At 47.3% G+C, this 20,520-nt stretch overlaps 14 non-coding genes across 14 annotated transcripts; 2 read left to right on the plus strand and 12 right to left on the minus strand.

Moving 5' to 3' along the window:
* Positions 1–1,189: 1,189 nt before the first annotated feature.
* trnad-guc (transfer RNA aspartic acid (anticodon GUC)) lies at positions 1,190–1,261 on the minus strand. Its single transcript has one exon. It is a non-coding gene; the product is annotated as a tRNA-Asp (tRNA).
* A 1,613-nt stretch (positions 1,262–2,874) lies between these two features.
* trnad-guc (transfer RNA aspartic acid (anticodon GUC)) lies at positions 2,875–2,946 on the minus strand. The gene has a single exon. It is a non-coding gene; the product is annotated as a tRNA-Asp (tRNA).
* A 1,613-nt stretch (positions 2,947–4,559) lies between these two features.
* trnad-guc (transfer RNA aspartic acid (anticodon GUC)) lies at positions 4,560–4,631 on the minus strand. Its single transcript has one exon. It is a non-coding gene; the product is annotated as a tRNA-Asp (tRNA).
* A 1,597-nt stretch (positions 4,632–6,228) lies between these two features.
* trnad-guc (transfer RNA aspartic acid (anticodon GUC)) lies at positions 6,229–6,300 on the minus strand. The gene has a single exon. It is a non-coding gene; the product is annotated as a tRNA-Asp (tRNA).
* A 1,601-nt stretch (positions 6,301–7,901) lies between these two features.
* trnad-guc (transfer RNA aspartic acid (anticodon GUC)) lies at positions 7,902–7,973 on the minus strand. Its single transcript has one exon. It is a non-coding gene; the product is annotated as a tRNA-Asp (tRNA).
* Positions 7,974–9,572: 1,599 nt separating this feature from the next.
* Positions 9,573–9,644, minus strand: trnad-guc (transfer RNA aspartic acid (anticodon GUC)). Its single transcript has one exon. It is a non-coding gene; the product is annotated as a tRNA-Asp (tRNA).
* A 1,602-nt stretch (positions 9,645–11,246) lies between these two features.
* Positions 11,247–11,318, minus strand: trnad-guc (transfer RNA aspartic acid (anticodon GUC)). The gene has a single exon. It is a non-coding gene; the product is annotated as a tRNA-Asp (tRNA).
* Positions 11,319–12,917: 1,599 nt separating this feature from the next.
* On the minus strand, positions 12,918–12,989 carry trnad-guc (transfer RNA aspartic acid (anticodon GUC)). The gene has a single exon. It is a non-coding gene; the product is annotated as a tRNA-Asp (tRNA).
* A 1,043-nt stretch (positions 12,990–14,032) lies between these two features.
* LOC127980480 (U5 spliceosomal RNA) lies at positions 14,033–14,147 on the plus strand. The gene has a single exon (XR_008159504.1). It is a non-coding gene; the product is annotated as a U5 spliceosomal RNA (small nuclear RNA).
* Positions 14,148–14,950: 803 nt separating this feature from the next.
* Positions 14,951–15,022, minus strand: trnad-guc (transfer RNA aspartic acid (anticodon GUC)). The gene has a single exon. It is a non-coding gene; the product is annotated as a tRNA-Asp (tRNA).
* A 1,613-nt stretch (positions 15,023–16,635) lies between these two features.
* trnad-guc (transfer RNA aspartic acid (anticodon GUC)) lies at positions 16,636–16,707 on the minus strand. The gene has a single exon. It is a non-coding gene; the product is annotated as a tRNA-Asp (tRNA).
* Positions 16,708–18,320: 1,613 nt separating this feature from the next.
* On the minus strand, positions 18,321–18,392 carry trnad-guc (transfer RNA aspartic acid (anticodon GUC)). The gene has a single exon. It is a non-coding gene; the product is annotated as a tRNA-Asp (tRNA).
* Positions 18,393–19,441: 1,049 nt separating this feature from the next.
* On the plus strand, positions 19,442–19,556 carry LOC127980482 (U5 spliceosomal RNA). Its single transcript, XR_008159505.1, has one exon. It is a non-coding gene; the product is annotated as a U5 spliceosomal RNA (small nuclear RNA).
* Positions 19,557–20,358: 802 nt separating this feature from the next.
* On the minus strand, positions 20,359–20,430 carry trnad-guc (transfer RNA aspartic acid (anticodon GUC)). The gene has a single exon. It is a non-coding gene; the product is annotated as a tRNA-Asp (tRNA).
* Between the last annotated feature and the right edge of the window lie 90 nt (positions 20,431–20,520).

The raw sequence follows: 20,520 nt of genomic DNA on the forward strand, positions 1-20,520 counted from the left end.
GAAGCGACAGAGGCAAGAAACCAAAACTCGATCGGTGAAAGGATGGAGAAAAAACCCGGTGAGAAACCAGGCTCAGTCGGGGAGAAAGTTCTCCCCTTGTCAGACGAAACCAGTAGATCAGCTCCAGGCTGCAGGAATGTCAGACTGTGCAGAAGAATCATCTGTTTCCTGTGGTCTTGTCCAGGTGGTCTTTACAAGGGATTTGTATCTGCGGCTCATCTAGTTGTCACGGTCTCCGCTGTGTTTCTGGGCCATAGAGGTCCTTTCTAGGTGTTGATCCACCATCTTCTCTGGATACGGACTGGATCCGGGTGACTGAAGCGGATACAGACTGGATCTGGTGGCTACGGTGACCTCGGAATAAGGGATTTCTTTAAAAGACTTTTTTTTTCATATAAGATTTTATCCAACTTTTCAGATAGAGGCATGAGAAAGAGATTGCCTTGATTGGGCTTTTGGTTATTATAGGCACTCTCTGCGTTTGACCACTTCGTGTTTATTTAGCCGGATGGGAAGGCAGCGCTTTCTTGTACGTGACGGGATGCAAATTCTTGAAGGCTCTCTTTAGTGACGGGTCCAAACAAAGATCTCATCTGCTCCTCTAGCCCTATCGGCGACTCGTGCACTTCGAGCCTTCTTAGTGACGGCGCAAGTTGCTGACTGCTGACTGCGTTGGTGGTATAGTGGTGAGCATAGCTGCCTTCCAAGCAGTTGACCCGGATTCGATTCCCGGCCAACGCATATCCTTTGGCTCGGGCTGACGTCGAAGCAGAACTCCCTCTGTGACCTGTGCCTCCACCCAAAACTTTTGGATGGAATAATTTCGGATGGACCCATCATTAGCTGAAGTCGCATAACACTTGCAACACTACCGGTAGCAGGGGTCATTGTTTGGACTCTTTTTTTTTTTTTTTTTTTTTTTAATTGCGCTTTAAACAAAAAGTATTGTGTCAATGCAACTGAACAACATTTATTAGGAACACAGTGCGTCAATAAAGCTACTGACTTCCGCCTGCGTTGGTGGTATAGTGGTGAGCATAGCTGCCTTCCAAGCAGTTGACCCGGGTTCGATTCCCGGCCAACGCATGTCCTTTGGCTCGGGCTGACGTCGAAGCAGAACTCCTTCTGTGACCTGCGACTCCAACCAAACATTTTGGATGGATCATTCGGAAGACGAAAAGAACCAGCTCTCCCCGTCGGGGAATCGAACCCCGGTCTTCCGCGTGACAGGCGGAGATACTGTCCACTATACTAACGAGGAGCCGTGCATGCTGCCGTTTCTCCCCCAACTGACGGCACTGCACTGACATAACTAAACAATGCATGGCTTCTTCTGACGCAGTCCCAGCCCTAGCACCGTAAAATTTCTGATGGACCCATCATTAGCTGAAGTCGCATAACACTTGGAACACTACCCGTAGCAGGGGTCATTGTTTGGACTCTTTTTTTTTTTTTTTTTTTTTTTAAATTGCGCTTTAAACAAAAAGTATTGCGTCAATGCAACTGAACAACATTAATTAGGAACACAGTGCGTCAAAAAGCAAAATGACAGTTAAAGGCATTTCGTTATTGAACTCTTTGATGACATCATTCAGCTAAGTTCAGTTTAAATAGTATCTGTGCAATAATTTGCAATCAAGTCAACGATATCGCTGTACTTGAAGTGTCCCCAGCTCCGCCTGCCAGAAGCGACAGAGGCAAGAAACCAAAACTCGATCGGTGAAAGGATGGAGAAAAAACCCGGTGAGAAACCAGGCTCAGTCGGGGAGAAAGTTCTCCCCTTGTCAGACGAAACCAGTAGATCAGCTCCAGGCTGCAGGAATGTTAGACTGTGCAGAAGAATCATCTGTTTCCTGTGGTCTTGTCCAGGTGGTCTTTACAAGGGATTTGTATCTGCGGCTCATCTAGTTGTCACGGTCTCCGCTGTGTTTCTGGGCCATAGAGGTCCTTTCTAGGTGTTGATCCACCATCTTCTCTGGATACGGACTGGATCCGGGTGACTGAAGCGGATACAGACTGGATCTGGTGGCTACGGTGACCTCGGAATAAGGGATTTCTTTAAAAGACTTTTTTTTTCATATAAGATTTTATCCAACTTTTCAGATAGAGGCATGAGAAAGAGATTGCCTTGATTGGGCTTTTGGTTATTATAGGCACTCTCTGCGTTTGACCACTTCGTGTTTATTTAGCCGGATGGGAAGGCAGCGCTTTCTTGTACGTGACGGGATGCAAATTCTTGAAGGCTCTCTTTAGTGACGGGTCCAAACAAAGATCTCATCTGCTCCTCTAGCCCTATCGGCGACTCGTGCACTTCGAGCCTTCTTAGTGACGGCGCAAGTTGCTGACTGCTGACTGCGTTGGTGGTATAGTGGTGAGCATAGCTGCCTTCCAAGCAGTTGACCCGGATTCGATTCCCGGCCAACGCATATCCTTTGGCTCGGGCTGACGTCGAAGCAGAACTCCCTCTGTGACCTGTGCCTCCACCCAAAACTTTTGGATGGAATAATTTCGGATGGACCCATCATTAGCTGAAGTCGCATAACACTTGCAACACTACCGGTAGCAGGGGTCATTGTTTGGACTCTTTTTTTTTTTTTTTTTTTTTTTAATTGCGCTTTAAACAAAAAGTATTGTGTCAATGCAACTGAACAACATTTATTAGGAACACAGTGCGTCAATAAAGCTACTGACTTCCGCCTGCGTTGGTGGTATAGTGGTGAGCATAGCTGCCTTCCAAGCAGTTGACCCGGGTTCGATTCCCGGCCAACGCATGTCCTTTGGCTCGGGCTGACGTCGAAGCAGAACTCCTTCTGTGACCTGCGACTCCAACCAAACATTTTGGATGGATCATTCGGAAGACGAAAAGAACCAGCTCTCCCCGTCGGGGAATCGAACCCCGGTCTTCCGCGTGACAGGCGGAGATACTGTCCACTATACTAACGAGGAGCCGTGCATGCTGCCGTTTCTCCCCCAACTGACGGCACTGCACTGACATAACTAAACAATGCATGGCTTCTTCTGACGCAGTCCCAGCCCTAGCACCGTAAAATTTCTGATGGACCCATCATTAGCTGAAGTCGCATAACACTTGGAACACTACCCGTAGCAGGGGTCATTGTTTGGACTCTTTTTTTTTTTTTTTTTTTTTTTAAATTGCGCTTTAAACAAAAAGTATTGCGTCAATGCAACTGAACAACATTAATTAGGAACACAGTGCGTCAAAAAGCAAAATGACAGTTAAAGGCATTTCGTTATTGAACTCTTTGATGACATCATTCAGCTAAGTTCAGTTTAAATAGTATCTGTGCAATAATTTGCAATCAAGTCAACGATATCGCTGTACTTGAAGTGTCCCCAGCTCCGCCTGCCAGAAGCGACAGAGGCAAGAAACCAAAACTCGATCGGTGAAAGGATGGAGAAAAAACCCGGTGAGAAACCAGGCTCAGTCGGGGAGAAAGTTCTCCCCTTGTCAGACGAAACCAGTAGATCAGCTCCAGGCTGCAGGAATGTCAGACTGTGCAGAAGAATCATCTGTTTCCTGTGGTCTTGTCCAGGTGGTCTTTACAAGGGATTTGTATCTGCGGCTCATCTAGTTGTCACGGTCTCCGCTGTGTTTCTGGGCCATAGAGGTCCTTTCTAGGTGTTGATCCACCATCTTCTCTGGATACGGACTGGATCCGGGTGACTGAAGCGGATACAGACTGGATCTGGTGGCTACGGTGACCTCGGAATAAGGGATTTCTTTAAAAGACTTTTTTTTTCATATAAGATTTTATCCAACTTTTCAGATAGAGGCATGAGAAAGAGATTGCCTTGATTGGGCTTTTGGTTATTATAGGCACTCTCTGCGTTTGACCACTTCGTGTTTATTTAGCCGGATGGGAAGGCAGCGCTTTCTTGTACGTGACGGGATGCAAATTCTTGAAGGCTCTCTTTAGTGACGGGTCCAAACAAAGATCTCATCTGCTCCTCTAGCCCTATCGGCGACTCGTGCACTTCGAGCCTTCTTAGTGACGGCGCAAGTTGCTGACTGCTGACTGCGTTGGTGGTATAGTGGTGAGCATAGCTGCCTTCCAAGCAGTTGACCCGGATTCGATTCCCGGCCAACGCATATCCTTTGGCTCGGGCTGACGTCGAAGCAGAACTCCCTCTGTGACCTGTGCCTCCACCCAAAACTTTTGGATGGAATAATTTCGGATGGACCCATCATTAGCTGAAGTCGCATAACACTTGCAACACTACCGGTAGCAGGGGTCATTGTTTGGACTCTTTTTTTTTTTTTTTTTTTTTTTAATTGCGCTTTAAACAAAAAGTATTGTGTCAATGCAACTGAACAACATTTATTAGGAACACAGTGCGTCAATAAAGCTACTGACTTCCGCCTGCGTTGGTGGTATAGTGGTGAGCATAGCTGCCTTCCAAGCAGTTGACCCGGGTTCGATTCCCGGCCAACGCATGTCCTTTGGCTCGGGCTGACGTCGAAGCAGAACTCCTTCTGTGACCTGCGACTCCAACCAAACATTTTGGATGGATCATTCGGAAGACGAAAAGAACCAGCTCTCCCCGTCGGGGAATCGAACCCCGGTCTTCCGCGTGACAGGCGGAGATACTGTCCACTATACTAACGAGGAGCCGTGCATGCTGCCGTTTCTCCCCCAACTGACGGCACTGCACTGACATAACTAAACAATGCATGGCTTCTTCTGACGCAGACCCAGCCCTAGCACCGTAAAATTTCTGATGGACCCATCATTTGCTGAAGTCGCATAACAATTGGAACACTACCCGTAGCAGGGGTCATTGTTTGGACTCTTTTTTTTTTTTTTTTTTTTTAAATTGCGCTTTAAACAAAAAGTATTGCGTCAATGCAACTGAACAACATTAATTAGGAACACAGTGCGTCAAAAAGCAAAATGACAGTTAAAGGCATTTCGTTATTGAACTCTTTGATGACATCATTCAGCTAAGTTCAGTTTAAATAGTATCTGTGCAATAATTTGCAATCAAGTCAACGATATCGCTGTACATGAAGTGTCCCCAGCTCCGCCTGCCAGAAGCGACAGAGGCAAGAAACCAAAACTCGATCGGTGAAAGGATGGAGAAAAAACCCGGTGAGAAACCAGGCTCAGTCGGGGAGACAGTTCTCCCCTTGTCAGACGAAACCAGTAGATCAGCTCCAGGCTGCAGGAATGTCAGACTGTGCAGAAGAATCATCTGTTTCCTGTGGTCTTGTCCAGGTGGTCTTTACAAGGGATTTGTATCTGCGGCTCATCTAGTTGTCACGGTCTCCGCTGTGTTTCTGGGCCATAGAGGTCCTTTCTAGGTGTTGATCCACCATCTTCTCTGGATACGGACTGGATCCGGGTGACTGAAGCGGATACAGACTGGATCTGGTGGCTACGGTGACCTCGGAATAAGGGATTTCTTTAAAAGACTTTTTTTTTCATATAAGATTTTATCCAACTTTTCAGATAGAGGCATGAGAAAGAGATTGCCTTGATTGGGCTTTTGGTTATTATAGGCACTCTCTGCGTTTGACCACTTCGTGTTTATTTAGCCGGATGGGAAGGCAGCGCTTTCTTGTACGTGACGGGATGCAAATTCTTGAAGGCTCTCTTTAGTGACGGGTCCAAACAAAGATCTCATCTGCTCCTCTAGCCCTATCGGCGACTCGTGCACTTCGAGCCTTCTTAGTGACGGCGCAAGTTGCTGACTGCTGACTGCGTTGGTGGTATAGTGGTGAGCATAGCTGCCTTCCAAGCAGTTGGAGAGAGCAGTGCGCATGTCCTTTGGCTCGGGCTGACGTCGAAGCAGAACTCCCTCTGTGACCTGTGCCTCCACCCAAAATTTTGGATGGAATAATTTCGGATGGACCCATCATTAGCTGAAGTCGCATAACACTTGCAACACTACCCGTAGCAGGGGTCATTGTTTGGACTCTTTTTTTTTTTTTTTTTTTTTAATTGCGCTTTAAACAAAAAGTATTGTGTCAATGCAACTGAACAACATTTATTAGGAACACAGTGCGTCAATAAAGCTACTGACTTCCGCCTGCGTTGGTGGTATAGTGGTGAGCATAGCTGCCTTCCAAGCAGTTGACCCGGGTTCGATTCCCGGCCAACGCATGTCCTTTGGCTCGGGCTGACGTCGAAGCAGAACTCCTTCTGTGACCTGCGACTCCAACCAAACATTTTGGATGGATCATTCGGAAGACGAAAAGAACCAGCTCTCCCCGTCGGGGAATCGAACCCCGGTCTTCCGCGTGACAGGCGGAGATACTGTCCACTATACTAACGAGGAGCCGTGCATGCTGCCGTTTCTCCCCCAACTGACGGCACTGCACTGACATAACTAAACAATGCATGGCTTCTTCTGACGCAGACCCAGCCCTAGCACCGTAAAATTTCTGATGGACCCATCATTAGCTGAAGTCGCATAACACTTGGAACACTACCCGTAGCAGGGGTCATTGTTTGGACTCTTTTTTTTTTTAAATTGCGCTTTAAACAAAAAGTATTGCGTCAATGCAACTGAACAACATTAATTAGGAACACAGTGCGTCAAAAAGCAAAATGACAGTTAAAGGCATTTCGTTATTGAACTCTTTGATGACATCATTCAGCTAAGTTCAGTTTAAATAGTATCTGTGCAATAATTTGCAATCAAGTCAACGATATCGCTGTACATGAAGTGTCCCCAGCTCCGCCTGCCAGAAGCGACAGAGGGAAGAAACCAAAACTCGATCGGTGAAAGGATGGAGAAAAAACCCGGTGAGAAACCAGGCTCAGTCGGGGAGACAGTTCTCCCCTTGTCAGACGAAACCAGTAGATCAGCTCCAGGCTGCAGGAATGTCAGACTGTGCAGAAGAATCATCTGTTTCCTGTGGTCTTGTCCAGGTGGTCTTTACAAGGGATTTGTATCTGCGGCTCATCTAGTTGTCACGGTCTCCGCTGTGTTTCTGGGCCATAGAGGTCCTTTCTAGGTGTTGATCCACCATCTTCTCTGGATACGGACTGGATCCGGGTGACTGAAGCGGATACAGACTGGATCTGGTGGCTACGGTGACCTCGGAATAAGGGATTTCTTTAAAAGACTTTTTTTTTCATATAAGATTTTATCCAACTTTTCAGATAGAGGCATGAGAAAGAGATTGCCTTGATTGGGCTTTTGGTTATTATAGGCACTCTCTGCGTTTGACCACTTCGTGTTTATTTAGCCGGATGGGAAGGCAGCGCTTTCTTGTACGTGACGGGATGCAAATTCTTGAAGGCTCTCTTTAGTGACGGGTCCAAACAAAGATCTCATCTGCTCCTCTAGCCCTATCGGCGACTCGTGCACTTCGAGCCTTCTTAGTGACGGCGCAAGTTGCTGACTGCTGACTGCGTTGGTGGTATAGTGGTGAGCATAGCTGCCTTCCAAGCAGTTGACCCGGATTCGATTCCCGGCCAACGCATATCCTTTGGCTCGGGCTGACGTCGAAGCAGAACTCCCTCTGTGACCTGTGCCTCCACCCAAAACTTTTGGATGGAATAATTTCGGATGGACCCATCATTAGCTGAAGTCGCATAACACTTGCAACACTACCGGTAGCAGGGGTCATTGTTTGGACTCTTTTTTTTTTTTTTTTTTTTTTTAATTGCGCTTTAAACAAAAAGTATTGTGTCAATGCAACTGAACAACATTTATTAGGAACACAGTGCGTCAATAAAGCTACTGACTTCCGCCTGCGTTGGTGGTATAGTGGTGAGCATAGCTGCCTTCCAAGCAGTTGACCCGGGTTCGATTCCCGGCCAACGCATGTCCTTTGGCTCGGGCTGACGTCGAAGCAGAACTCCTTCTGTGACCTGCGACTCCAACCAAACATTTTGGATGGATCATTCGGAAGACGAAAAGAACCAGCTCTCCCCGTCGGGGAATCGAACCCCGGTCTTCCGCGTGACAGGCGGAGATACTGTCCACTATACTAACGAGGAGCCGTGCATGCTGCCGTTTCTCCCCCAACTGACGGCACTGCACTGACATAACTAAACAATGCATGGCTTCTTCTGACGCAGACCCAGCCCTAGCACCGTAAAATTTCTGATGGACCCATCATTTGCTGAAGTCGCATAACACTTGGAACACTACCCGTAGCAGGGGTCATTGTTTGGACTCTTTTTTTTTTTTTTTTTTTTTTAAATTGCGCTTTAAACAGAAAGTATTGCGTCAATGCAACTGAACAACATTAATTAGGAACACAGTGCGTCAAAAAGCAAAATGACAGTTAAAGGCATTTCGTTATTGAACTCTTTGATGACATCATTCAGCTAAGTTCAGTTTAAATAGTATCTGTGCAATAATTTGCAATCAAGTCAACGATATCGCTGTACATGAAGTGTCCCCAGCTCCGCCTGCCAGAAGCGACAGAGGCAAGAAACCAAAACTCGATCGGTGAAAGGATGGAGAAAAAACCCGGTGAGAAACCAGGCTCAGTCGGGGAGACAGTTCTCCCCTTGTCAGACGAAACCAGTAGATCAGCTCCAGGCTGCAGGAATGTCAGACTGTGCAGAAGAATCATCTGTTTCCTGTGGTCTTGTCCAGGTGGTCTTTACAAGGGATTTGTATCTGCGGCTCATCTAGTTGTCACGGTCTCCGCTGTGTTTCTGGGCCATAGAGGTCCTTTCTAGGTGTTGATCCACCATCTTCTCTGGATACGGACTGGATCCGGGTGACTGAAGCGGATACAGACTGGATCTGGTGGCTACGGTGACCTCGGAATAAGGGATTTCTTTAAAAGACTTTTTTTTTCATATAAGATTTTATCCAACTTTTCAGATAGAGGCATGAGAAAGAGATTGCCTTGATTGGGCTTTTGGTTATTATAGGCACTCTCTGCGTTTGACCACTTCGTGTTTATTTAGCCGGATGGGAAGGCAGCGCTTTCTTGTACGTGACGGGATGCAAATTCTTGAAGGCTCTCTTTAGTGACGGGTCCAAACAAAGATCTCATCTGCTCCTCTAGCCCTATCGGCGACTCGTGCACTTCGAGCCTTCTTAGTGACGGCGCAAGTTGCTGACTGCTGACTGCGTTGGTGGTATAGTGGTGAGCATAGCTGCCTTCCAAGCAGTTGGAGAGAGCAGTGCGCATGTCCTTTGGCTCGGGCTGACGTCGAAGCAGAACTCCCTCTGTGACCTGTGCCTCCACCCAAAATTTTGGATGGAATAATTTCGGATGGACCCATCATTAGCTGAAGTCGCATAACACTTGCAACACTACCCGTAGCAGGGGTCATTGTTTGGACTCTTTTTTTTTTTTTTTTTTTTTTAATTGCGCTTTAAACAAAAAGTATTGTGTCAATGCAACTGAACAACATTTATTAGGAACACAGTGCGTCAATAAAGCTACTGACTTCCGCCTGCGTTGGTGGTATAGTGGTGAGCATAGCTGCCTTCCAAGCAGTTGACCCGGGTTCGATTCCCGGCCAACGCATGTCCTTTGGCTCGGGCTGACGTCGAAGCAGAACTCCTTCTGTGACCTGCGACTCCAACCAAACATTTTGGATGGATCATTCGGAAGACGAAAAGAACCAGCTCTCCCCGTCGGGGAATCGAACCCCGGTCTTCCGCGTGACAGGCGGAGATACTGTCCACTATACTAACGAGGAGCCGTGCATGCTGCCGTTTCTCCCCCAACTGACGGCACTGCACTGACATAACTAAACAATGCATGGCTTCTTCTGACGCAGACCCAGCCCTAGCACCGTAAAATTTCTGATGGACCCATCATTAGCTGAAGTCGCATAACACTTGGAACACTACCCGTAGCAGGGGTCATTGTTTGGACTCTTTTTTTTTTTAAATTGCGCTTTAAACAAAAAGTATTGCGTCAATGCAACTGAACAACATTAATTAGGAACACAGTGCGTCAAAAAGCAAAATGACAGTTAAAGGCATTTCGTTATTGAACTCTTTGATGACATCATTCAGCTAAGTTCAGTTTAAATAGTATCTGTGCAATAATTTGCAATCAAGTCAACGATATCGCTGTACATGAAGTGTCCCCAGCTCCGCCTGCCAGAAGCGACAGAGGGAAGAAACCAAAACTCGATCGGTGAAAGGATGGAGAAAAAACCCGGTGAGAAACCAGGCTCAGTCGGGGAGACAGTTCTCCCCTTGTCAGACGAAACCAGTAGATCAGCTCCAGGCTGCAGGAATGTCAGACTGTGCAGAAGAATCATCTGTTTCCTGTGGTCTTGTCCAGGTGGTCTTTACAAGGGATTTGTATCTGCGGCTCATCTAGTTGTCACGGTCTCCGCTGTGTTTCTGGGCCATAGAGGTCCTTTCTAGGTGTTGATCCACCATCTTCTCTGGATACGGACTGGATCCGGGTGACTGAAGCGGATACAGACTGGATCTGGTGGCTACGGTGACCTCGGAATAAGGGATTTCTTTAAAAGACTTTTTTTTTCATATAAGATTTTATCCAACTTTTCAGATAGAGGCATGAGAAAGAGATTGCCTTGATTGGGCTTTTGGTTATTATAGGCACTCTCTGCGTTTGACCACTTCGTGTTTATTTAGCCGGATGGGAAGGCAGCGCTTTCTTGTACGTGACGGGATGCAAATTCTTGAAGGCTCTCTTTAGTGACGGGTCCAAACAAAGATCTCATCTGCTCCTCTAGCCCTATCGGCGACTCGTGCACTTCGAGCCTTCTTAGTGACGGCGCAAGTTGCTGACTGCTGACTGCGTTGGTGGTATAGTGGTGAGCATAGCTGCCTTCCAAGCAGTTGACCCGGATTCGATTCCCGGCCAACGCATATCCTTTGGCTCGGGCTGACGTCGAAGCAGAACTCCCTCTGTGACCTGTGCCTCCACCCAAAACTTTTGGATGGAATAATTTCGGATGGACCCATCATTAGCTGAAGTCGCATAACACTTGCAACACTACCGGTAGCAGGGGTCATTGTTTGGACTCTTTTTTTTTTTTTTTTTTTTTTTTAATTGCGCTTTAAACAAAAAGTATTGTGTCAATGCAACTGAACAACATTTATTAGGAACACAGTGCGTCAATAAAGCTACTGACTTCCGCCTGCGTTGGTGGTATAGTGGTGAGCATAGCTGCCTTCCAAGCAGTTGACCCGGGTTCGATTCCCGGCCAACGCATGTCCTTTGGCTCGGGCTGACGTCGAAGCAGAACTCCTTCTGTGACCTGCGACTCCAACCAAACATTTTGGATGGATCATTCGGAAGACGAAAAGAACCAGCTCTCCCCGTCGGGGAATCGAACCCCGGTCTTCCGCGTGACAGGCGGAGATACTGTCCACTATACTAACGAGGAGCCGTGCATGCTGCCGTTTCTCCCCCAACTGACGGCACTGCACTGACATAACTAAACAATGCATGGCTTCTTCTGACGCAGACCCAGCCCTAGCACCGTAAAATTTCTGATGGACCCATCATTTGCTGAAGTCGCATAACACTTGGAACACTACCCGTAGCAGGGGTCATTGTTTGGACTCTTTTTTTTTTTTTTTTTTTTTTAAATTGCGCTTTAAACAGAAAGTATTGCGTCAATGCAACTGAACAACATTAATTAGGAACACAGTGCGTCAAAAAGCAAAATGACAGTTAAAGGCATTTCGTTATTGAACTCTTTGATGACATCATTCAGCTAAGTTCAGTTTAAATAGTATCTGTGCAATAATTTGCAATCAAGTCAACGATATCGCTGTACATGAAGTGTCCCCAGCTCCGCCTGCCAGAAGCGACAGAGGCAAGAAACCAAAACTCGATCGGTGAAAGGATGGAGAAAAAACCCGGTGAGAAACCAGGCTCAGTCGGGGAGACAGTTCTCCCCTTGTCAGACGAAACCAGTAGATCAGCTCCAGGCTGCAGGAATGTCAGACTGTGCAGAAGAATCATCTGTTTCCTGTGGTCTTGTCCAGGTGGTCTTTACAAGGGATTTGTATCTGCGGCTCATCTAGTTGTCACGGTCTCCGCTGTGTTTCTGGGCCATAGAGGTCCTTTCTAGGTGTTGATCCACCATCTTCTCTGGATACGGACTGGATCCGGGTGACTGAAGCGGATACAGACTGGATCTGGTGGCTACGGTGACCTCGGAATAAGGGATTTCTTTAAAAGACTTTTTTTTTCATATAAGATTTTATCCAACTTTTCAGATAGAGGCATGAGAAAGAGATTGCCTTGATTGGGCTTTTGGTTATTATAGGCACTCTCTGCGTTTGACCACTTCGTGTTTATTTAGCCGGATGGGAAGGCAGCGCTTTCTTGTACGTGACGGGATGCAAATTCTTGAAGGCTCTCTTTAGTGACGGGTCCAAACAAAGATCTCATCTGCTCCTCTAGCCCTATCGGCGACTCGTGCACTTCGAGCCTTCTTAGTGACGGCGCAAGTTGCTGACTGCTGACTGCGTTGGTGGTATAGTGGTGAGCATAGCTGCCTTCCAAGCAGTTGGAGAGAGCAGTGCGCATGTCCTTTGGCTCGGGCTGACGTCGAAGCAGAACTCCCTCTGTGACCTGTGCCTCCACCCAAAATTTTGGATGGAATAATTTCGGATGGACCCATCATTAGCTGAAGTCGCATAACACTTGCAACACTACCCGTAGCAGGGGTCATTGTTTGGACTCTTTTTTTTTTTTTTTTTTTTTTAATTGCGCTTTAAACAAAAAGTATTGTGTCAATGCAACTGAACAACATTTATTAGGAACACAGTGCGTCAATAAAGCTACTGACTTCCGCCTGCGTTGGTGGTATAGTGGTGAGCATAGCTGCCTTCCAAGCAGTTGACCCGGGTTCGATTCCCGGCCAACGCATGTCCTTTGGCTCGGGCTGACGTCGAAGCAGAACTCCTTCTGTGACCTGCGACTCCAACCAAACATTTTGGATGGATCATTCGGAAGACGAAAAGAACCAGCTCTCCCCGTCGGGGAATCGAACCCCGGTCTTCCGCGTGACAGGCGGAGATACTGTCCACTATACTAACGAGGAGCCGTGCATGCTGCCGTTTCTCCCCCAACTGACGGCACTGCACTGACATAACTAAACAATGCATGGCTTCTTCTGACGCAGACCCAGCCCTAGCACCGTAAAATTTCTGATGGACCCATCATTAGCTGAAGTCGCATAACACTTGGAACACTACCCGTAGCAGGGGTCATTGTTTGGACTCTTTTTTTTTTTTAATTGCGCTTTAAACAAAAAGTATTGCGTCAATGCAACTGAACAACATTAATTAGGAACACAGTGCGTCAAAAAGCAAAATGACAGTTAAAGGCATTTCGTTATTGAACTCTTTGATGACATCATTCAGCTAAGTTCAGTTTAAATAGTATCTGTGCAATAATTTGCAATCAAGTCAACGATATCGCTGTACATGAAGTGTCCCCAGCTCCGCCTGCCAGAAGCGACAGAGGGAAGAAACCAAAACTCGATCGGTGAAAGGATGGAGAAAAAACCCGGTGAGAAACCAGGCTCAGTCGGGGAGACAGTTCTCCCCTTGTCAGACGAAACCAGTAGATCAGCTCCAGGCTGCAGGAATGTCAGACTGTGCAGAAGAATCATCTGTTTCCTGTGGTCTTGTCCAGGTGGTCTTTACAAGGGATTTGTATCTGCGGCTCATCTAGTTGTCACGGTCTCCGCTGTGTTTCTGGGCCATAGAGGTCCTTTCTAGGTGTTGATCCACCATCTTCTCTGGATACGGACTGGATCCGGGTGACTGAAGCGGATACAGACTGGATCTGGTGGCTACGGTGACCTCGGAATAAGGGATTTCTTTAAAAGACTTTTTTTTTCATATAAGATTTTATCCAACTTTTCAGATAGAGGCATGAGAAAGAGATTGCCTTGATTGGGCTTTTGGTTATTGGTGGACCGAGAGGACTTTTTTGAGTTTTACTCCTCCCTTTTGGAGTGGGGGGGGGGGGGGGGGTGCTGACTAAACACATGTGGGCAGGCATTGTCACCCTTGATGACCCTTGGCGAGCGTAGTAGTTTAACAGAGGCAGCGCACAGGCCCGAGGGTTTGGAGACACAGCTCGAGTTTCTCTTCATTGTCGCATAAATCTTTCGCCTTTTACTAAAGATTTCCGTGGAGGGGAACTTTTGCGAGTGACCTGTATTTTTGGGTGCTCTGCTCACAGCAGAGCTACATCGAAATGTCAAGAGCAGAATCAGTTTGACCGTCCGGCAGCATGCTGCGAGAGGGCTTGCCACTGGTCATCGTCTGAATAGGCACTCTCTGCGTTTGACCACTTCGTGTTTATTTAGCCGGATGGGAAGGCAGCGCTTTCTTGTACGTGACGGGATGCAAATTCTTGAAGGCTCTCTTTAGTGACGGGTCCAAACAAAGATCTCATCTGCTCCTCTAGCCCTATCGGCGACTCGTGCACTTCGAGCCTTCTTAGTGACGGCGCAAGTTGCTGACTGCTGACTGCGTTGGTGGTATAGTGGTGAGCATAGCTGCCTTCCAAGCAGTTGACCCGGATTCGATTCCCGGCCAACGCATATCCTTTGGCTCGGGCTGACGTCGAAGCAGAACTCCCTCTGTGACCTGTGCCTCCACCCAAAACTTTTGGATGGAATAATTTCGGATGGACCCATCATTAGCTGAAGTCGCATAACACTTGCAACACTACCGGTAGCAGGGGTCATTGTTTGGACTCTTTTTTTTTTTTTTTTTTTTTAATTGCGCTTTAAACAAAAAGTATTGTGTCAATGCAACTGAACAACATTTATTAGGAACACAGTGCGTCAATAAAGCTACTGACTTCCGCCTGCGTTGGTGGTATAGTGGTGAGCATAGCTGCCTTCCAAGCAGTTGACCCGGGTTCGATTCCCGGCCAACGCATGTCCTTTGGCTCGGGCTGACGTCGAAGCAGAACTCCTTCTGTGACCTGCGACTCCAACCAAACATTTTGGATGGATCATTCGGAAGACGAAAAGAACCAGCTCTCCCCGTCGGGGAATCGAACCCCGGTCTTCCGCGTGACAGGCGGAGATACTGTCCACTATACTAACGAGGAGCCGTGCATGCTGCCGTTTCTCCCCCAACTGACGGCACTGCACTGACATAACTAAACAATGCATGGCTTCTTCTGACGCAGTCCCAGCCCTAGCACCGTAAAATTTCTGATGGACCCATCATTAGCTGAAGTCGCATAACACTTGGAACACTACCCGTAGCAGGGGTCATTGTTTGGACTCTTTTTTTTTTTTTTTTTTTTTTTAAATTGCGCTTTAAACAAAAAGTATTGCGTCAATGCAACTGAACAACATTAATTAGGAACACAGTGCGTCAAAAAGCAAAATGACAGTTAAAGGCATTTCGTTATTGAACTCTTTGATGACATCATTCAGCTAAGTTCAGTTTAAATAGTATCTGTGCAATAATTTGCCATCAAGTCAACGATATCGCTGTACTTGAAGTGTCCCCAGCTCCGCCTGCCAGAAGCGACAGAGGCAAGAAACCAAAACTCGATCGGTGAAAGGATGGAGAAAAAACCCGGTGAGAAACCAGGCTCAGTCGGGGAGAAAGTTCTCCCCTTGTCAGACGAAACCAGTAGATCAGCTCCAGGCTGCAGGAATGTCAGACTGTGCAGAAGAATCATCTGTTTCCTGTGGTCTTGTCCAGGTGGTCTTTACAAGGGATTTGTATCTGCGGCTCATCTAGTTGTCACGGTCTCCGCTGTGTTTCTGGGCCATAGAGGTCCTTTCTAGGTGTTGATCCACCATCTTCTCTGGATACGGACTGGATCCGGGTGACTGAAGCGGATACAGACTGGATCTGGTGGCTACGGTGACCTCGGAATAAGGGATTTCTTTAAAAGACTTTTTTTTTCATATAAGATTTTATCCAACTTTTCAGATAGAGGCATGAGAAAGAGATTGCCTTGATTGGGCTTTTGGTTATTATAGGCACTCTCTGCGTTTGACCACTTCGTGTTTATTTAGCCGGATGGGAAGGCAGCGCTTTCTTGTACGTGACGGGATGCAAATTCTTGAAGGCTCTCTTTAGTGACGGGTCCAAACAAAGATCTCATCTGCTCCTCTAGCCCTATCGGCGACTCGTGCACTTCGAGCCTTCTTAGTGACGGCGCAAGTTGCTGACTGCTGACTGCGTTGGTGGTATAGTGGTGAGCATAGCTGCCTTCCAAGCAGTTGACCCGGATTCGATTCCCGGCCAACGCATATCCTTTGGCTCGGGCTGACGTCGAAGCAGAACTCCCTCTGTGACCTGTGCCTCCACCCAAAACTTTTGGATGGAATAATTTCGGATGGACCCATCATTAGCTGAAGTCGCATAACACTTGCAACACTACCGGTAGCAGGGGTCATTGTTTGGACTCTTTTTTTTTTTTTTTTTTTTTTTAATTGCGCTTTAAACAAAAAGTATTGTGTCAATGCAACTGAACAACATTTATTAGGAACACAGTGCGTCAATAAAGCTACTGACTTCCGCCTGCGTTGGTGGTATAGTGGTGAGCATAGCTGCCTTCCAAGCAGTTGACCCGGGTTCGATTCCCGGCCAACGCATGTCCTTTGGCTCGGGCTGACGTCGAAGCAGAACTCCTTCTGTGACCTGCGACTCCAACCAAACATTTTGGATGGATCATTCGGAAGACGAAAAGAACCAGCTCTCCCCGTCGGGGAATCGAACCCCGGTCTTCCGCGTGACAGGCGGAGATACTGTCCACTATACTAACGAGGAGCCGTGCATGCTGCCGTTTCTCCCCCAACTGACGGCACTGCACTGACATAACTAAACAATGCATGGCTTCTTCTGACGCAGTCCCAGCCCTAGCACCGTAAAATTTCTGATGGACCCATCATTAGCTGAAGTCGCATAACACTTGGAACACTACCCGTAGCAGGGGTCATTGTTTGGACTCTTTTTTTTTTTTTTTTTTTTTTTAAATTGCGCTTTAAACAAAAAGTATTGCGTCAATGCAACTGAACAACATTAATTAGGAACACAGTGCGTCAAAAAGCAAAATGACAGTTAAAGGCATTTCGTTATTGAACTCTTTGATGACATCATTCAGCTAAGTTCAGTTTAAATAGTATCTGTGCAATAATTTGCAATCAAGTCAACGATATCGCTGTACTTGAAGTGTCCCCAGCTCCGCCTGCCAGAAGCGACAGAGGCAAGAAACCAAAACTCGATCGGTGAAAGGATGGAGAAAAAACCCGGTGAGAAACCAGGCTCAGTCGGGGAGAAAGTTCTCCCCTTGTCAGACGAAACCAGTAGATCAGCTCCAGGCTGCAGGAATGTCAGACTGTGCAGAAGAATCATCTGTTTCCTGTGGTCTTGTCCAGGTGGTCTTTACAAGGGATTTGTATCTGCGGCTCATCTAGTTGTCACGGTCTCCGCTGTGTTTCTGGGCCATAGAGGTCCTTTCTAGGTGTTGATCCACCATCTTCTCTGGATACGGACTGGATCCGGGTGACTGAAGCGGATACAGACTGGATCTGGTGGCTACGGTGACCTCGGAATAAGGGATTTCTTTAAAAGACTTTTTTTTTCATATAAGATTTTATCCAACTTTTCAGATAGAGGCATGAGAAAGAGATTGCCTTGATTGGGCTTTTGGTTATTATAGGCACTCTCTGCGTTTGACCACTTCGTGTTTATTTAGCCGGATGGGAAGGCAGCGCTTTCTTGTACGTGACGGGATGCAAATTCTTGAAGGCTCTCTTTAGTGACGGGTCCAAACAAAGATCTCATCTGCTCCTCTAGCCCTATCGGCGACTCGTGCACTTCGAGCCTTCTTAGTGACGGCGCAAGTTGCTGACTGCTGACTGCGTTGGTGGTATAGTGGTGAGCATAGCTGCCTTCCAAGCAGTTGACCCGGATTCGATTCCCGGCCAACGCATATCCTTTGGCTCGGGCTGACGTCGAAGCAGAACTCCCTCTGTGACCTGTGCCTCCACCCAAAACTTTTGGATGGAATAATTTCGGATGGACCCATCATTAGCTGAAGTCGCATAACACTTGCAACACTACCGGTAGCAGGGGTCATTGTTTGGACTCTTTTTTTTTTTTTTTTTTTTTTTAATTGCGCTTTAAACAAAAAGTATTGTGTCAATGCAACTGAACAACATTTATTAGGAACACAGTGCGTCAATAAAGCTACTGACTTCCGCCTGCGTTGGTGGTATAGTGGTGAGCATAGCTGCCTTCCAAGCAGTTGACCCGGGTTCGATTCCCGGCCAACGCATGTCCTTTGGCTCGGGCTGACGTCGAAGCAGAACTCCTTCTGTGACCTGCGACTCCAACCAAACATTTTGGATGGATCATTCGGAAGACGAAAAGAACCAGCTCTCCCCGTCGGGGAATCGAACCCCGGTCTTCCGCGTGACAGGCGGAGATACTGTCCACTATACTAACGAGGAGCCGTGCATGCTGCCGTTTCTCCCCCAACTGACGGCACTGCACTGACATAACTAAACAATGCATGGCTTCTTCTGACGCAGACCCAGCCCTAGCACCGTAAAATTTCTGATGGACCCATCATTAGCTGAAGTCGCATAACACTTGGAACACTACCCGTAGCAGGGGTCATTGTTTGGACTCTTTTTTTTTTTTTTTTTTTTTAAATTGCGCTTTAAACAAAAAGTATTGCGTCAATGCAACTGAACAACATTAATTAGGAACACAGTGCGTCAAAAAGCAAAATGACAGTTAAAGGCATTTCGTTATTGAACTCTTTGATGACATCATTCAGCTAAGTTCAGTTTAAATAGTATCTGTGCAATAATTTGCAATCAAGTCAACGATATCGCTGTACATGAAGTGTCCCCAGCTCCGCCTGCCAGAAGCGACAGAGGCAAGAAACCAAAACTCGATCGGTGAAAGGATGGAGAAAAAACCCGGTGAGAAACCAGGCTCAGTCGGGGAGACAGTTCTCCCCTTGTCAGACGAAACCAGTAGATCAGCTCCAGGCTGCAGGAATGTCAGACTGTGCAGAAGAATCATCTGTTTCCTGTGGTCTTGTCCAGGTGGTCTTTACAAGGGATTTGTATCTGCGGCTCATCTAGTTGTCACGGTCTCCGCTGTGTTTCTGGGCCATAGAGGTCCTTTCTAGGTGTTGATCCACCATCTTCTCTGGATACGGACTGGATCCGGGTGACTGAAGCGGATACAGACTGGATCTGGTGGCTACGGTGACCTCGGAATAAGGGATTTCTTTAAAAGACTTTTTTTTTCATATAAGATTTTATCCAACTTTTCAGATAGAGGCATGAGAAAGAGATTGCCTTGATTGGGCTTTTGGTTATTGGTGGACCGAGAGGACTTTTTTGAGTTTTACTCCTCCCTTTTGGAGTGGGGGGGGGGGGGTGCTGACTAAACACATGTGGGCAGGCATTGTCACCCTTGATGACCCTTGGCGAGCGTAGTAGTTTAACAGAGGCAGCGCACAGGCCCGAGGGTTTGGAGACACAGCTCGAGTTTCTCTTCATTGTCGCATAAATCTTTCGCCTTTTACTAAAGATTTCCGTGGAGGGGAACTTTTGCGAGTGACCTGTATTTTTGGGTGCTCTGCTCACAGCAGAGCTACATCGAAATGTCAAGAGCAGAATCAGTTTGACCGTCCGGCAGCATGCTGCGAGAGGGCTTGCCACTGGTCATCGTCTGAATAGGCACTCTCTGCGTTTGACCACTTCGTGTTTATTTAGCCGGATGGGAAGGCAGCGCTTTCTTGTACGTGACGGGATGCAAATTCTTGAAGGCTCTCTTTAGTGACGGGTCCAAACAAAGATCTCATCTGCTCCTCTAGCCCTATCGGCGACTCGTGCACTTCGAGCCTTCTTAGTGACGGCGCAAGTTGCTGACTGCTGACTGCGTTGGTGGTATAGTGGTGAGCATAGCTGCCTTCCAAGCAGTTGACCCGGATTCGATTCCCGGCCAACGCATATCCTTTGGCTCGGGCTGACGTCGAAGCAGAACTCCCTCTGTGACCTGTGCCTCCACCCAAAACTTTTGGATGGAATAATTTCGGATGGACCCATCATTAGCTGAAGTCGCATAACACTTGCAACACTACCGGTAGCAGGGGTCATTGTTTGGACTCTTTTTTTTTTTTTTTTTTTTAATTGCGCTTTAAACAAAAAGTATTGTGTCAATGCAACTGAACAACATTTATTAGGAACACAGTGCGTCAATAAAGCTACTGACTTCCGCCTGCGTTGGTGGTATAGTGGTGAGCATAGCTGCCTTCCAAGCAGTTGACCCGGGTTCGATTCCCGGCCAACGCATGTCCTTTGGCTCGGGCTGACGTCGAAGCAGAACTCCTTCTGTGACCTGCGACTCCAACCAAACATTTTGGATGGATCATTCGGAAGACGAAAAGAACCAGCTCTCCCCGTCGGGGAATCGAACCCCGGTCTTCCGCGTGACAGGCGGAGATACTGTCCACTATACTAACGAGGAGCCGTGCATGCTGCCGTTTCTCCCCCAACTGACGGCACTGCACTGACATAACTAAACAATGCATGGCTTCTTCTGACGCAGACCCAGCCC

This window comes from Carassius gibelio, chromosome B19 (genome assembly GCF_023724105.1).
Source record: "Carassius gibelio isolate Cgi1373 ecotype wild population from Czech Republic chromosome B19, carGib1.2-hapl.c, whole genome shotgun sequence".
In the NCBI taxonomy this organism is placed as follows: Eukaryota; Metazoa; Chordata; class Actinopteri; order Cypriniformes; family Cyprinidae; genus Carassius; species Carassius gibelio.